At 41.2% G+C, this 16,874-nt stretch overlaps 1 protein-coding gene across 2 annotated transcripts in view; it reads right to left on the bottom strand.

Annotated features, from left to right (window-relative positions):
- Nucleotides 1-16,874, bottom strand: part of gab2 (GRB2 associated binding protein 2) — a 232,045-nt gene that overhangs the window by 213,940 nt on the left and 1,231 nt on the right. The window lies entirely within an intron of this gene.

Here is a 16,874-nt window from a genome sequence, read left to right as displayed (position 1 = left end):
GAGCCAAGGATGCAAGTATCTATCAGAGTGTTCCAGAAATTGAGAAAATAATTAAAAAGTTATAATTCTTCTGAACAGTAGAAATCTTATTTGCAGATTTCAACTAAAACATTGTAGACACCTGGCAAAGTGATATTTCACATCAGATCGTCAAGACAAATAGCACAGATTATCCAGATTCTAAAGATCTAATTATGGTCTTACATTTTGAGTCAAGACATAATGATAAGAACAATTTTATCTTAAGGCAGGATTTGAAAGCAGGATTTTTTATCTTGCAGATAAGGACACAACTTGGTCAAATGAAGAAGCTCTTTGAAAGAATTTGCTCAATAACTTATCTTTTAACCCTGGTGAATTCTCTTATCAAATCAACATTAACTATCCTATCAGACGAAGCATTCTAAGCCCACACCGTCACAGTGTAATGAAGTTTATCATGTCATCACTGCGTAATTTTCCATTCACGGTGTAAACCAGCATATGCAGTTCCATCCTGCATATTCTGTTTGATCCACTGCGAAATCTCAACCTAAAGAAGGGTCTCGACCCAAAATTTCACCCATTCCTTCTCTCGGAGTGCACCCAGAATTTAAAGTAGTTCTTTCTTCCCAATAACCCGTTCTGGCTTAAGCCCTCCCTTCACCACCTCCAGTTTAAATTCCATTTGGAATATTTTGGAGGACCAAGAAACCAAGAACCAGAGGTCACAGGAAGAGCATACAGACTCCGTACTGACATCACCCATGGTCAAGATCGAAGCCCGGGTTTCTGGCGCTGTAAGGCAGCAACTCTACCTCTGCACCACCCCTATGTTTGCATTCACTGGAGTTCTGAACAATAAGAGGGGATCTAACCGAAACTTACAAATATTTGACAGAGCTAAATGGACTGGTGCGGGCAGGATGTTTCCCTGGCTGGGAGACAATCTAGATCCAGAGACCACAAACTCAAGACATGGGATAAGATACTTAGCAGGAAAGAGATGACAAACATCTTAATTTTGGAGGTGGTGAACTGGAGGAATTTTACTAGCACAGAGGATTGTTGAGATATCAAGATATCTAGAAATCAAGAGGCACAAGCCATCAAGGGATATGGTAAAGAGTCAGAAAATGGTATTGAGATAGATAAACATCCATACTTATAATGAATGACAAAGAAGGTTCAAGAGCTTATCTATTCCCCTTCCTGCTTCCAGTGTCTCGGCTCTTAAGCCATCATAAAGCAGGTGGAAAAACAATTGATTCCTGTACCACTCATCATTACACCAGGTACATGTGCATAAGATAGCATATTCTTTCCTTTCTTCCCTCTTACATTTAACCAGTTCCTCATTAAGTGTGCACTATTTGTATTAACTACATCAGAGCATTGTAAATTCCCAGAAATACTTTCTTTTTTTAGAACGCAAAACGGAAGGAAAGAAATGAGCTCCACAACTGAAAAAAAGTCTAGTTAAAGAATCTGAAGGCAAAGTGATGGACCTGAGAAACCTGTATATGTACTGGAGTAAGAGTGAGGAAATGCAACTTGATGTGTCATCATTGGTGTGGCTAAAGACAAGAAAACAACGACTGCTTTGGAGAGTCTGGGTGGCTTGACAGACTGAGCCATAGGCACTTGAGAAATGTGCACAGGGCAAGATTCTGCAGGATTATGGGAGCATAAATAGCTTCATAATCAATCCCACTGCAAATAGAATGTATACCATTCAGGGAGTTTAGAATCAACATTAAAATCAGAGTATACTAAAGATAATGTTTGCATTTGTTTTCATTATTACCCTTGAAAAAAATCCAATCAACAGTTTTGCCATTACTGATACAACAGGAATTTGTGATATGCACTATAGTAGCTCATAGATCATGTACTAGTTAGTTCTCATTAATTGTTGATTAATAAATGCAACAATTATATTTGAAAACTCAATTTAAATTGACTGGTAGCACCCAGATTAAGAATGCCGCTATTACCACATCTATAAATTACAAAGAATCTGTTGACTTCAACAATGGTACACCCCAAATGTTTTTTTTGCCAAAATGTCTAGACATCCAATTCTTTTAATGCAAGCCAGATCAATGAAACACATTTTTCCAATCTGCTTAAAAGAAAAGAAAAGATTCTTGTAATTTTAAAACCTCAAACTGAATGCAATTTCATGTCTTACTGACAAGTTCACAACATGGCACAGAATTAGTATCACCAATTGTTTTTGAAACCAAAGCGTCCTAAATGCAAAGTCTAGGACGTGCCATTGGTTTTAAAATTTAATACATGGCTGACCGAAGTAAAAGCTATGTTGCCTGAAGTGATATTCCTTTATGTACAAAAAGATTAGTGTATCATTGCAGATGATGCTCAGAATGCTGACAATGCCTGAAACGGTAGAATTTGACAAGCAAAGCCATATTCTTCATCATGAGGTAACTAACAACAAAAATGATAGTCAAACATAGAGGCACTTTTCAACTAATGAACAATAGAGATATAATAAAGTTCCTTATAAAGCGCAGTACTTAAGCAGGAGATAATCAATACACAAAAATGTGGTGAGTTGGTTTGAATGAAAGCTGATTGAGGGGTTGTAAACAGAACTTGGGAAAGCAAAGTAGCAAACAATGATGCAGGACAGTTGCAAGTTGCAACTGAGACAATAGTTAACGCCTTGGAAAAGAAACGGGCAACAAAAAACTAGAAACGTTGTGATGCCGCAGCTGAATAAAAGAGAAAAAAAGCTAATAAAAAAGCTTTTCCGCGGTATATGAACAGTGAGGAGAGCATGACTAGGGAGCTAAGGGATTAGATGATTAAAAGGAGGATCTATCAAGTTTTATTATCAAGGAACAGAAATATTAGTGGCTTTACTTCAATAACTACCAAGGCAGCAAATCAAGCGGACAACAGGGTGGGGTTTGACATAAGAGGTGAGATGAAGGATAATATAACTGTTAAAATAACAATGTTATATTATTAACCAATATCTAAGTGAGGGTCAAATCCTTGATCCAGATGAATTGCATCAATGTAGTTTAGAAAAGACCAAGGAGGGAGAGAGACACTATTATGCATTTTTAATTATTCATGCCACTAGGAGACTGATGGAATACTAACATAATACCTAGATTTAAGAAGGGAGATTTTTTATTTTTTTATTTTTTTAAACAAAATGTCAGCAGAATTATATTCATTCAGCTTTGGGGGGGAAATCTCTGCTAAAGATAAAAGTGGAAAAGAAGTGTCTCAAAATTAAAAATTCAAATGAATAGTCGACATGCATTTCAGGAGGGAAGTCCTGCCTGAACAATTTCACTCAATCCTTTAAAGCACATAAACATAAAAACTGTGACAAAACCAGGTTTGGAGGCTGAGTCTGCAGCAGCCAGTGATCCACAAAGCCTTGCACCATGCACAAAAAGAACAAATCAAACATGTAACTGAACACTCTACACTTGCCAGAAATAGAGCAGCTCGAGTGTTGTAGCAGCTAATTGATGTCCAGCAACAGGTGCCTGCTTACCTGCACTCATCCCCTCAGCCTGCAACATACATTGCAGCCACAGTATGCCGGTGACAGTGGCATTGTAAACTATTTATTAAATGTATTGCCATTCTATTATTAGAGCACTCCAACAGCTTTTCCCCAGACACATAACCTCAACCACCAAGGAGGACAGGGGGAAATCAGGGGCATCGGGACATAACCCTCAGATTTCCCTCCAAGTCACATTGATATATTCCCAGGTGAAGATGCAAATCTTGGAACTCTCAGCCAACAAGTTTTGGCATATCTTCACCTGGGCTCCAGTGGCTCTAGGTTGCAGCTCAACACCAATAAAGGGCATTTAGAAATGGATATTAAAAGCTGGCCTTTCAGTGACTCCCACCCCCCACACCCCCAAATATGTAGAAAAGCAGCAACAGCTTGAGGATTTATGATAAAAGTACCAAACGCAAATTTCTATAAACATTACATTCCTATCATTCATAATACTATTTCCTTTATTAATGAAAAATAGAAATACAGTATCAATTATTGTAATATTGTAACCATGTAATCATTGTAATGCGATATAGGCAAAATAACTCGCTGTGCTTGTTGCATGGTAGTCAAGTCATGGTTCTATTTCATTCCAAGTGATGCCTTTCAGTAGGTTACCCAGGGAGATTATAAAGAATTAAATTGTTATAGAAACAATCCATTGTAGTGATTGAGACAATGCCAAACTGACAGCTTTGGCTCTTTCTTCCCTGGGAAAAATAATTGAAGCAATTGACACGATGAGTCAAGTTAAATGGAGTTTTTGCATCATTAATCAAAGTAGACTTAAAGCAAGTAGTCCAACTCCAATTACTGAAATTGCACTGGACGACACAACACTCATTCACTTCAATGAATCAGATGTAAATTATATTACCCACCATATTCCACAACAGGCTCCACTTGGCTAAAAAGTTGTGGATTGTCCAAAAACTTAATTAGCTAACTTGCTTCATTCATCTCCCAGGCATGAAATCTCTCAATAAGCTAATTGATTATGATGCAGATTAATGAGAATGCATGTTAATGCAAGAACATTAAATATTCTGCTGCCAGGAATAAAATATTGGGGAAGAAAAATGCAGATTAGACAATCACTTTCTGAATCCCTCTATTCACTCCACACGTATGACCCCAAGTCCCCAACGCACCGCGAGCTTCAGATTTAAGAGCAGCTTCTTCTCATCAACTATCAGGATGTTAAACCTGCACAAGCTTAGCCTCAACCCTACCTCAGCAATGATCTATTGTGAACTTTGCTTTGGTTGCACTACATACTTTGGTTTGGACTATAATAATCTGAGTGCAAGAGGAAGAAGATTAAACTTTATTGCCTTCCATCACAGTACGGATTGTGGAATCCAATGTAATGGATGTTTATGTTAACTTATGTGGCTGCGTGTCTTGTTGCTTATCACTTAGTATGGCTGCATGGTAATGCAAATTTCACTGTACCTTAATTGGTACATGACAATAAACTAACCTTGAAACCTTGATTACCTATATTACTACTAATTTATTGTATATTTGTTTGTTGTGTTGATGGCCATTTGTTGTTCGGTTGCTGGTGCATATGACAATTAAATACTCTCGACTCTTTAAGAACACATTAAATACTCTGCCTCCATGAATAATATATTGGTGAAGACAAATGCAGATTGGTCGACCACTTTCGGAACATCTGACCTGCCCAGTTCCTCTAGCAGTTTGCTTTTTGCTTCAGATTCCTGTATCTGCGGTCTCATGTCTCATCTCACTCGATTTGCTTACGCTCCTTTCTATTCTACATTGTTCCAACAAAAGTCAAAGCAAACTTGATGAACAGTGTTGTATCCTTCAATGAGAAACAATCAAAACTTTCAGAACCAAAACATAGTTCAACAATTTCAGCATTTTGATTTTTCCTTCATCTGATAATTAATCCAATTCTTCCTTTCATGTCTCGTGGAGATTGATCTTCTCCCTTTCCTGTTGTATTACTCTCTGCTTTCACACTTAATATTTTGTTAGGCTTTGTCATAGAGCCATTGAGAATCATAGAGTGATACAGTGTGGAAACAAGCCCTTCGGCCTAACTTGCCCACACCGGCCAACATGTCCCAGCTACACTAGTCCCATCTGCCAGCATTTGGTCCATAACCTTCCAAACCCATCCTATCCATGCACCTGTCTAAGTGCTTCTTAAACATTGCAATAGTCCCTGCCTCAACTACCTCCTCTGGCAGCTTGCTCCATACATACAAGATACAAGATATTTTATTATGTCATTTGAACCCAAGTTCAAACGAGATTATGTTTCTGCAGTCATACAAACAAGAAAAAAAACTAAGACACAATTAACATAAACATCCATCACAGCGAGTCTCCAAACACCTCCTCACTGTGATGGAAGGCAAAGTCTTGTCTCCCCCCTGTTCCTTATTCTTCTCCCGATGTTGGAGCCCCCAGTGGGCGGCGGCAAGTCCTGCGGCCGTTTAAGGCTGTGCCGGGCGATGCAAGGCCCCGCTCCGGGTCGCCCTCAGCTCCGAAACTCGGGCGGAAAAGTTACCGTTGCGGGAGCTCTGTAAAGCGGTCTCCCACCAGGGATCCGCGAGCTCCCGATGTCACCGTCCGCCGGACCTGCGGTTGAAGCCTCCGAGCTCTGGAGCCGGGCCGCAGCCGCGCCTCACCACAGCTCTCCACACTCCAAAACTGGCCAGCTACATACACCACGCTGTGCATGAAAACATTACCACTCAGAATCCTATTAAGTCTTTTCCCTTTCACCTTGAACCTATGTCCGCTGGCCCTCGATTCACCTACTCTGGGCAAGAGACTCTGTGCATCTACCAATCTATTCCTCTCGTGATCTTAAACACATCTATAAGATCACCCTTCATCCTCCTGCACTCCAAGGAATAGTCCCAGCGTACTCAATCTCTGCCTATAGCTCACACCCTCTAGTCCTGGCAACATCCTCATAAATCTTCTCTGTACCCTTTACAGCTTGACAACATAATTCGTATAACAGGGTGCTCAGAACCGAACACAAGACTGTAAATGCGGCCTCACCAACATCTTATACAACTGCAACATGACCTCCCAATTTCTATACTCAATACTCTGGCTAATGAAGGACAATTTACCAAACGTCTTTTAGACCAACCAATCGACCTGTGACTTCACCTTTGGGGAAGGCCTACCATTCACTGTGTAGGTCCTGCCCGTGTTAGACTCGCCAAAATGCAACACCTCACATTTTTCTGCATTAAATCCCATCAACCATTCCTCAGCACACGTGGCCAATTGATCAAGATCCTGCTGCAATTTTTCACAACCATCTTCACTATCTGCAAAACCGCCACGAAGAATTTGAATATTAAATTTGTTCAATTCATCAGAAACAACATTAAGGATCCAAACATTTATCTCACTTTGGCACATGGACATTGCAGGTGTTCATCGCCCATCTCCAGTTGTCTTTGAAAAGGTGATGAGCCAGTCTTGAACTTCAATAACCCACATGGTCACCATACCTCCAGAGTTTCTTGATGTTCTTAGATTGCTTAAGTAGCTTAAGTGAGTCACTACAAACCAGTCAGGACAGAACACATCTTTGTCATGGTACATTCGGGTGGCACAGCTGGTAGAGCTGCTGCCTTAGCGCCAAGGACACGGCCTGACCTTAGGGTTCTGCCTGTATGGAGTTTGTATGCTCTCTCTTGGTTTCCTCCATGGGCTCTGTTTTCCTCCCACATCCCAAAGACTTGCAGATTTGTAGGTTAAGTGGCCCCTGTAAATTGCCCCTGGTGTGTAGGGAGTGGATGCAAAGGTGGGATAAGATAGAACACATGCGAACCAGTGATTGATGGTCAGTGTGGACTCGGTGAGAAAAATAGCTCATTTCCATGCTGTATCTCTAAACTAATCATAAAATTAAAATATCAATGATGGAAGGACCATATCGCCCGGACAGTCTGTTGTTCAAATGGACCATTTACTGTCATGTGAGATTAAGCTTTAAGTTTTGTTCCAGTTTTGTTTCATTTGTACACACAAATGAAAAATGGAGTGCATTTCATCAAAATCAACTTGGGGTTTATACATGTCTGAAGAACCTTAAGGAGTTGGAATGCAAACCACTCATGGGGAAAATGCTCCAGCAATCACAGCAATCATGTAACTATTCCGTTTGAGTACTAGTCAACACAGCCACCTCAGACTGTTGATCTAAATGCCACTCGGTATAAAAAGTTAGTGGTTAGATCCTTTCTTGGTAGAATTATCAATGCATTTTTCTTATTTCACAATATTACTATCACTGCTCAGCTCTGGTTTTTGCTTTTTAAATGTCTAATCAGTGAACTTCCAGTCTTCTAAATTCATACCAAAAAAGGCCATTAATTATGCCACTGAAAGCAATGACCTAACCACAATGCAAATCCATCAGACAAGCAGAAATAGCATTTCAGTTTTAGTTCAGTTTAGTTTATTTGGGAATTTAATTTAATTTGGGAACAGCTCCATCCAAGACAGCAAGAAATTGCAGCAAATTGTGGATGCAGCCCAGACCATCACACAAATCAAGCTCCCATTTATACCTCGCACTGCCTCGGCGAGGCCGGCAGCATAATCAAGGATGAGTCACACCCTGGCCACTCCCTCTTCTACCCTCTCCCATCGGGTAAAAGGTAGAGAAGTGTGAAAACACACACCTCAAGATTCAGGGACAATTTCTTCCCAGCTGTTATCAGGCAACTGAACCACCCGAGCAACAACTAGAGAGCAGTCCTGAACTACTATATAGCTCATTGGCGACCCTCGGACTGGATCTGATTGGACTTTTCTGGCTTTTAATTGCACTAAACATTATTCCCTCATCATGTATCTATACACTGTAAATGGCTCGATTGTAATCAAGTATTGCCTTTCTGCTGACTGATTAGCACGCAACAAAAGCTTTTCACTGCACCTCGGTACACGTGACAAGAAACGAAACAATAAACTAAACTGAACTGATTATTGTCACGTGTACAGAGGCACAGTGAAAAGCTTGTTTATGTGATATCCAGTCAAAGACTGTAAATGAACACAATCAATCATATCATCCACAGGGATAAAGGGTACACCATTTAATGCAAGATATAAAATTGAAGTCCGATAAAGGAAAGTTCAAAGATCTCAGGCCACCACTCCAAGTTAATTAAATACATCTGCTTGAAAATCTTCTCCTTATCATCTCAATGGGTATTAGGAAGGTTCCAAAAGGGGAAATGCCCCATCTAAGCTAGTCCCATTTGCCCGCATTTGGCCAATTTCCCTCCAAGCCTGGATTCTGCAATGTCTCATGCCATTGACTGGAAATAAACTTGCTCAAGGGTGTAGCATTCACCCCAACACACACATTTTACTTCCTAATGGCAGGAGAAGTCAATCTCTGTATCAAGATATCACTATTGTGTCATCAAGGAAGCCAAGCAGCCAACAACATTGTGGTTTTCTTATAATTGGCAATCAAACATCAAAACAAATCTCTAACCATTTCACACCATTAATTGGGATGTACACTTCATTAAGTGTAAAACTGACACAAACCATCTTTAATTAAAACATTAACACCAAGTAGTTTTGAAATAATTAGTCAAGGGAATGACAATCAACACATGAAATTATTTTTCTATGACCAGAGAAATTAAGCCTCAACTGTGTCCCAGTGCAACATTTAAAATATGATTTACACCTCATGCAGCAAAGTGTGACATTTAGGACATTTTACAGCAAGTAGTGTTTGTAAATACAGGCAATTCCCAGGATACACAAGGGTTCTATTCCCCAGAACTGTCTGTTTGCTGATTTCCCCACAAATCAGACACATTTGTTTTCAATGGCAATGTATCATCTCACTCTACACGCACTTGCTGTAATTACAGTCATCGAATCATACAACACAGAAACAGGCGAAAGAGCCCGAACATCGGGCCGCCGTAGTGGCGACTGCGGAGGGCTCAAAGACCCCGACCACGGGTGAACAAGAGGAAGATGACTGAACTTTATTGCGTTCCCTCAGTGGGAAATGTTGATTCCGATGTGAGGGGGATGTTCATACTAAATCCGATCGTGTGTTGTGTTCTTTTTATTCGTATGGCTGTATGGTAACTCAAATCTCACTGTACCAATTGGTGCATGTGACAATAAATGTAACTTGAACTTGAGTATAACGTAGACACATACAAACTGACCATTGCAGTTTCATCTACAATGCTGACTCAAATACTATTGCTGAGAATTAGTCAGAAGGTTTTGAAAACAGTGGTTGACCAAATACTAACTACAAAGACTACTTAGAAGCCGGAAAAAGGGTGCCCAATGAAGAAATACCTGTGAACAGCTCAGATACCAAGGAAAGGCTATGTCATTAATGTTGAAACTGAAAGAAATACGAAGGATCGGAGGAATTAATAGTCAAGATGAAGAAATGTCAGACAAGTTGATCATAAACGGGTGGCAAGTTCACAGGAGGATAAAAATCCAAGGTTAATTAGATAATGAGGGACAGATAGATAGATAGATAGAATTTATTTGCCACACAACCAGGGTCGGTGGAATTTGGGTTGTCTGCAGCGGTACAATAATAAAGAACACACAACCACAATAAAAATGTAACACAACAATCCACCACAGCATTCATCACTGTGGTGGAAGGCACAAAATTTGGCCAGTCCTCCTCCATTTCCCCCCCGTGGACAGGACCAGTCAGTCCAGGATCGGCTCTTCCTCACCGGAGACCGCGGCTTTAAGTTGGTGTAGGCCGCAGGCCGGCGGTCGAGATTTAAAGTCTCCGCCGCAGCCAGAAGCACCGTAGACTGCAGGGCCGGCGGTCGAAGCTCCCCACCAGGGGTGATGTTAAGTTCACGCCGGGCCCGCGGTAGAAGTTGGCCGCGGGCCGGCAGTGGTGGCTTCTTCTTCCCCCCCCGGGTCCCCCACGAGGGATCCCGGGCTGTAGACGCCGCACCAGCTGGAGCTCTGCAGACTTCAGGCTGCGACTTCAGGCTGCCGGCTGCCCCGCGAAACGGAGCGCTCCCCTCCAACGAGGGCTCACCCGCTCCACGACGAGAGTCCACGCTGCGCCCGCCGCTGAAGCCCCGAGCGCGTCTCCGGGAAAGGCCGCGCCGATCCTTGATGTTAGGCCACGGGGGAGGCGACCTGGAAAAAGTCGCCTCTCCATGGAGGAGGCGACCAAAGCGGTTTCCCCCTTACCCCCCCACACCACCCCCCACACAAAACACACCGAGAAACACCAAACACATACTTTAAAACATGCTAAAAAAAATAAAAAAGTTGAAAAAACTAACGCGTTGCTGACATGGCTGCTGCCAGAGCAGCGCCCCCTGCAAACACAAACAGACAGAAATAACTGCCCTTTGACAGTTAATAAATGCCCCTTGTGTTACATAGTTTGTAGGCAAATAGAAAATGGAACAGAACCAATTTATAGTCATACAGAAACAGGCCCTTCTATCCAACTTCTCCCATCTACACTAGTTCCACTTGCCTCATATCCCTCTATAAAAGTATCCTATCCATGTACCTTTTCCAAATGTGTTATAAGCATTGCAATAGTATCTATCTAAATTACATGGAGGCGGCATGGTGGCACAGTGGGAGAGTTGCTGCCATACAGTGCCAGAGACCTGGGTTTGATCCTGACTATGGGTGCTGTCTGTATGGAGTTTGTACGTTTTGCTTGTGACCGTGTGGGTTTTATCCGGGTGCTCCGGTTTCCTCCCACATGGCCAAGACGTGCGAGTTGGTAGGTTTATTGACTTCAGCAAATGGTAAATAGTCCCTGGTGTGTACGATAGAATGAGTGTATGGGTGATGGCTGGTCGGTGCCGCCTCCATGGGCCAAAGGGTCTGTTCCTGTGCTGTATTTCTAAACTAAACCTTCTCTGGCAGTTCGGCCCATACATCCACCACTGTGTAAAAACGTTGCCCCTCAGCTACCCAATAAATACCCCCTCACCTTAAACCTATGTTTTTTGGTTCTCTAACGCTGTGTATTTACCCTATCTAATCCCCTCATGATCTTATACACATCTATAAAATTACCCCTCATCCTCCTGTGTTCTAAAGATTAAATTCCTAGCCTGCTCAACCTCTCCCTATAGCTCAGGCCTTCGTAACATTCTCACGATTTTCGTCTTTTTAAGTCTTGAACAATTTGTACTGCCAACTACTAACAAAAGTTATAAAGGCAAAGCCAACATTAAATTAAACTTTGATGTGTTGATAGAAATGTCATTCTGTGGAATAACAATTGAAACACAAGGCAGAGGTTTGGAGACCATATTCAACTGCCCATTCAGAAGTACCTTTAAAAAAACATTTTATAACTCTTGGCAATAAATGCTTAAAACAACCAGATATAGAACGAAAATAATAAAAATCACATTCTCACTGTCTCCATGGAACCACTGGCTTATGAACACACACATGGAGCAGTGCCACCTTGGAAGTAGTTCCCCTCTATGAGGAGAATCAGTGGAGGACCCACACATATAACAAGTTGCATAACACCCTAACACACTCCACCGACACACAGTGTGAAACAATCTGCAGACTCCATCATCCCAGAATCCACAAAATTGAAACAGCTTTACACACAAGGTATATACGCCAGGCTAGTTTAAAATCAAGGATGTACTACTGGCATATTCACTTAAATGACCAAAGGACAATATTGCAACATATAGAAGTGGCTATTTATACAAAAGTTAGTGGCTTCAGGAAGCTAGGTGGAGAACATATCCCAATTAGCATCAATGCGTCCTGGACCAACCACATTGAAAAAAAAAAAGGCCAAAAAAAACCACACACGATTGTCTCTACTTCCGCAGAAGACAAAGTTCAACATGTCTGCAAAGACTCACCGATTTCTGCAGATGTACTATAGAAAGCATACTATCGGGATGCACCGAGTCAAGTCAAGAGTGAAAAGTGTTTAATTGATTCATGTACTGGCAACTGAACAATGACATTCTTATTTGCTGCAGGCTTGTTAATGCAATAACACAGCTAAATATTTTATTAATAATGCAATGAATCCATCATGCATCCATTCAAGATCATTGTTGCTGAGATCATGGTTAATGTTGCCTGGGTAGAAGCTGTTCTTGAATCTGATGTTCACGCTTTTCAGACTCGTGTATCTTCTTCCCAATGGTAGTAGCAAAATAAATGCGGCTTGGGTGGTGCAGGTCTTTGATGATATAGACTGAATTTTAAGGCAGTGCCTCCTATAGCTTCCTTCAATGGTGGGGAGGTCAATACCTGTGATGGACCAAAAACAATGTTTACCACTCTCATTTCTGGGCGTTTGAATTGTCAAACCAAGTTGTGATGCAGTCAGTATGTTCTCTACTGTAGACCTAGAGAAGTTCCATAGAGTATTCATCAACATACTAAATCTTCTTAATCTTCTTGCGAGATGGATCAGCATGGTTTGGCAACAGTTCTCCAAGAATGTAAGAAATTGCAGAGTTTTGGATGTAACCTAGTCCATCAGACAGACCAACCACTCCACCAGACTCCATCTACACTTACACTGCAACAGGAAAGCAACCGACATAATCAAGAACCTTTCTCACCCTGGCAATCCCCTAATCCATTGCTTCTTAAACTATGTCCTCCACTAAATTTTCTTATGTTTCTTGGTAATTTTCGTCATTCTCCCTTGTGTATAATTTTATATAGAATTTATTTTGTCACACGAGCAAAAAACATAAATTAACTCATTCACCCTAAAATAATTTCATTCACACTTGGGTGAACCATTCACCAGTTTAAGAAGCACTGCCCTAACCCACCAGCTAGAAGATACAAAAGCTTGAACACCGACCACCAGATTCAGGAATAGCTTCTTCCACGCTGTTGTCCTTCTTGAGAACAGTCCTCCCATAAGCCAGGTTGTTAGGGATCTTCTACAGTACCTCATTGTGGACCTTAGACTTTTTCCTAATGCTGTAACACTGTATTCTGCACTCTGGTATTTTGCTCTTTGCACTGTTATATTTGTGTATAGGTATGTACAGTACGATTTGCTCTAATGGATAGTGCCAAACAAGCTCTTTACTGTATCTCAGCACACGTGAAAATAATAATTAACTACTAGTAGCAATGCCATCTAATTTTAGTACCTCGATGTGTGGAATAAATTCAGTCAATTCTCTGAATTGTGTTTTTGGCCATATAAAAAATATTTTTTGGAATCTGCATGTCATAGATAAAGACAGAATTTATTGTCCATCCATAATTGCCCTTGAAAGAGGGTGGCTCACTGTGAGGCTGAAGCTCTTGGCTTGCCAGTTTTGTCAAACCTGCCATGGTATGTAATAGCAGTGGACTTTGTAGCTGGTACAAATTAAGCCACTATGCACTGATGACAGAGGATAGGAATATATAGGGAGGTGGATGGAATACCAATCACGCAAGATTGCCTAGCCCTGGATGGACTTCATTGAAGCTACACAAAGCAAGTAGAGAATTGCACATCACGCTTCTGAATAAGAGCTGTTTATTTTGTCCCTCAAGACTTCCATTGTTTCATGTGATCTTGTCTGATCTGTGACCCAAAAGTTTTTGTCTACATCCATAAATGGTAATAAACAAAATAATTCTCAGATTTAAAAATAGTTTAATGTAACAGAGTGATGCTTGAATATTGATATAAGCCAAATTGGTGATCTGGTTTGAAGGCATAAATACCAAGAAATATGAACCCGTCTAGTCGATTATCTCACATGGTTTAGACATCAATGGATAAACTCCAACTACAGCTTAGCACAAAATCCAGTTTGAAAAGTTTCCATGGGACCACTAAGATTTTTAAAAGCTTAAATATAAATCTTTTTAATTTTACGACTGTACATTTTCTCTGGCAATCCGCTACATGGAGCAATTCACGTGGACCAATGTACCACATTTGTTAGAACACGAGATCTTTATTAATAATAACACTCCAAATTACAATTCTTTCTCTGCAAAGTAAACATTTCAAAATAATTCAGTGATGGATAGCCCATTGTTTTAACTCTCTGGTTCAGATGTTTAACATATGACATGGCTCCCCAAGTGAATCAAAGAATAATTCACACACAAGTCACACAAAATGAATTTTCAGACTCTTCTCAGTCATAGTCATAGAATCCTAGAGTCATACAATGGGGAAACAGGCCCTTTGGCCCAACTTTCCCACACCGGCCATCATGTCCCACCTGCTTGCATTTGGCTTGTATCCCTCCAAACCTGTTCTATCCACGGACCTGTCAAAATGCATCTTAAATGGTGAGATAGCACCTGCATCGACTATCACTTCTGGCAGCTCGTTCCATACACCCACCACACTTTGTGTGAAAACGTTACCATTCAGGTTGCTATTAAATCTTTCCTCCCTCACCTTAATTCCATGTCCTCTGGTTCTCCATTCCCCTACTCTGGGCAAGAGACTCTGTGCATTTACCTGATCTATTCCACTCCCTCTTATGATTTTGCATACTTCTACAAGATCACCCCCTCATCCTCCTGCACTACAAGGAATAGAGTACTAGCCTGCTCAACCTAATAGAGTCCTAGTCAGCTCAACAAAATTCACTGCAGGTTTCTCAAATATTTATTTGCACTTGGGAGATCAACTTTCATAAAGCTAAAATGGCTCAGCTTTTAACAGCCACTTTCATTCACCATACAGAACCTCAAATGTACAGAAGTTACTGATAATGTTCCAAGTTGAGCAAGTGAAATAACAGTGATGAGGCACAGGGATAACAAATGAAGAACAAACCATGAACTACTTGAATGGTGTAAATCTATGAGGAATGTCAGTCATACAGGCTGCATAATAGCAGTGGCATTATGACCAGGGTAATCAAGGACCAGTCTCACCCTGGTCACACCTTCTTCTCCCCTCTCCAATCCACAAACGCATACATCCAGATTCAGGGACAGCTTCTTCCCAGCTGTTATCAGGTAAAAGAATGGTCATCTCATCAGCTAGAGTGCAGTCCTGACCTCCCATTCACCTCATTAGAGACCTTTGACGCGGGAGCTTCGATCGCTCCGACTGCCCCGACCGCAGGAAAATAAAGAGGACGAAGATTAGACTTTATTGCCTGCCTTCCAGCACAGTGAGGAATGTGGGGAATCAACTGTGGTGGATGTTTATGTTAACTTTTATGTAGCTGTGTGTCTTGGTGCTTTTTTTTGTATGGCTGCATGGTAATTCGAGTTTCACTGTACCTTAATTGGTACACGTGACAATAAACTGACCTATGACCTTTAATCTAACTCTATCTTGCACTAAATGTTGTACTCTATCCTTTTACTGTACAGAATGGGAGGCTTGATTGTATTTATGTAGTCTTTTCTTTGACTGGATAGTATGCAAAAATCTTTCCACTGGAGCTCAATACACGTGACAATACTAAGATATTTATGCAGAAAATAAACAATCTTATACTTATAGTCATGAATATTGAAACAAACAATGGGGGAAAACAGAGACAAAATACTGCAGTAACTCAGCGGGTCAGGCAGCATCCCTGAAGGATAGGGATAGGTGACATTTAGGGTTGGGACCCTTTAAGCTACCATTCATTAGTTGTGAAACTGAGGCATGTTGCAATACATTTTTCTGGACCGTGACAAAATGTGCAGCATCCAAGATTACACTTTTCCACAAAGTTTAAACCTCCTTTGAAATAAAGTATTGACTCCCCTTTCAACCATGCAATAAATCACTCCCAGGATGGAAAACGATGTGCTGCCAGGACTCACCAGTAGGTGACCAAGAATGACCCTGGCGTAGAAAGCAAATCAGGTAAACTAAAGGGATGCTCAATAGCTCAGCTGGTACCACCCAAGCAAGTCTATTAGGTTCAAACCCACGTGTGGCAATGACTGCGATCACGGTAGGATTGAAATGGACCATGTTCAACATCTGCATATTTGCAAACCGATGCTGTAACTGTAGCGACTGTAATAATTCAATAGAATCCACCTTTCATTTCGAGATTTCGAAGGTCAATTTGGCAACAGCCGCCCGTATCTGGTGCAGCCCGGAATTAAGTAGAAGCGGTCAAGGAGCAGGATTTATTGAGATTACTTCGCGCCGAGACAAAGGAGGGTGGTTATAGAGGGGCGACCTGACAAAGATAAAGATAAACTGCAAACCTAGCGCGCGAGGGCAGCCAAAAGTCAACGAGACCAGAACAAATAGGGGAAGTCTTTCCCAGGGAACTAGTACCGGAATCAAGACGTGATAGAAACTGTAACATGATTCGAATAACCTCAACAC

Source organism: Amblyraja radiata, chromosome 6, assembly GCF_010909765.2.
Source record: "Amblyraja radiata isolate CabotCenter1 chromosome 6, sAmbRad1.1.pri, whole genome shotgun sequence".
In the NCBI taxonomy this organism is placed as follows: Eukaryota; Metazoa; Chordata; class Chondrichthyes; order Rajiformes; family Rajidae; genus Amblyraja; species Amblyraja radiata.
Note: the sequence above shows the minus strand (reverse complement) of the source record. Positions and strands in the feature narration are given on the sequence as shown.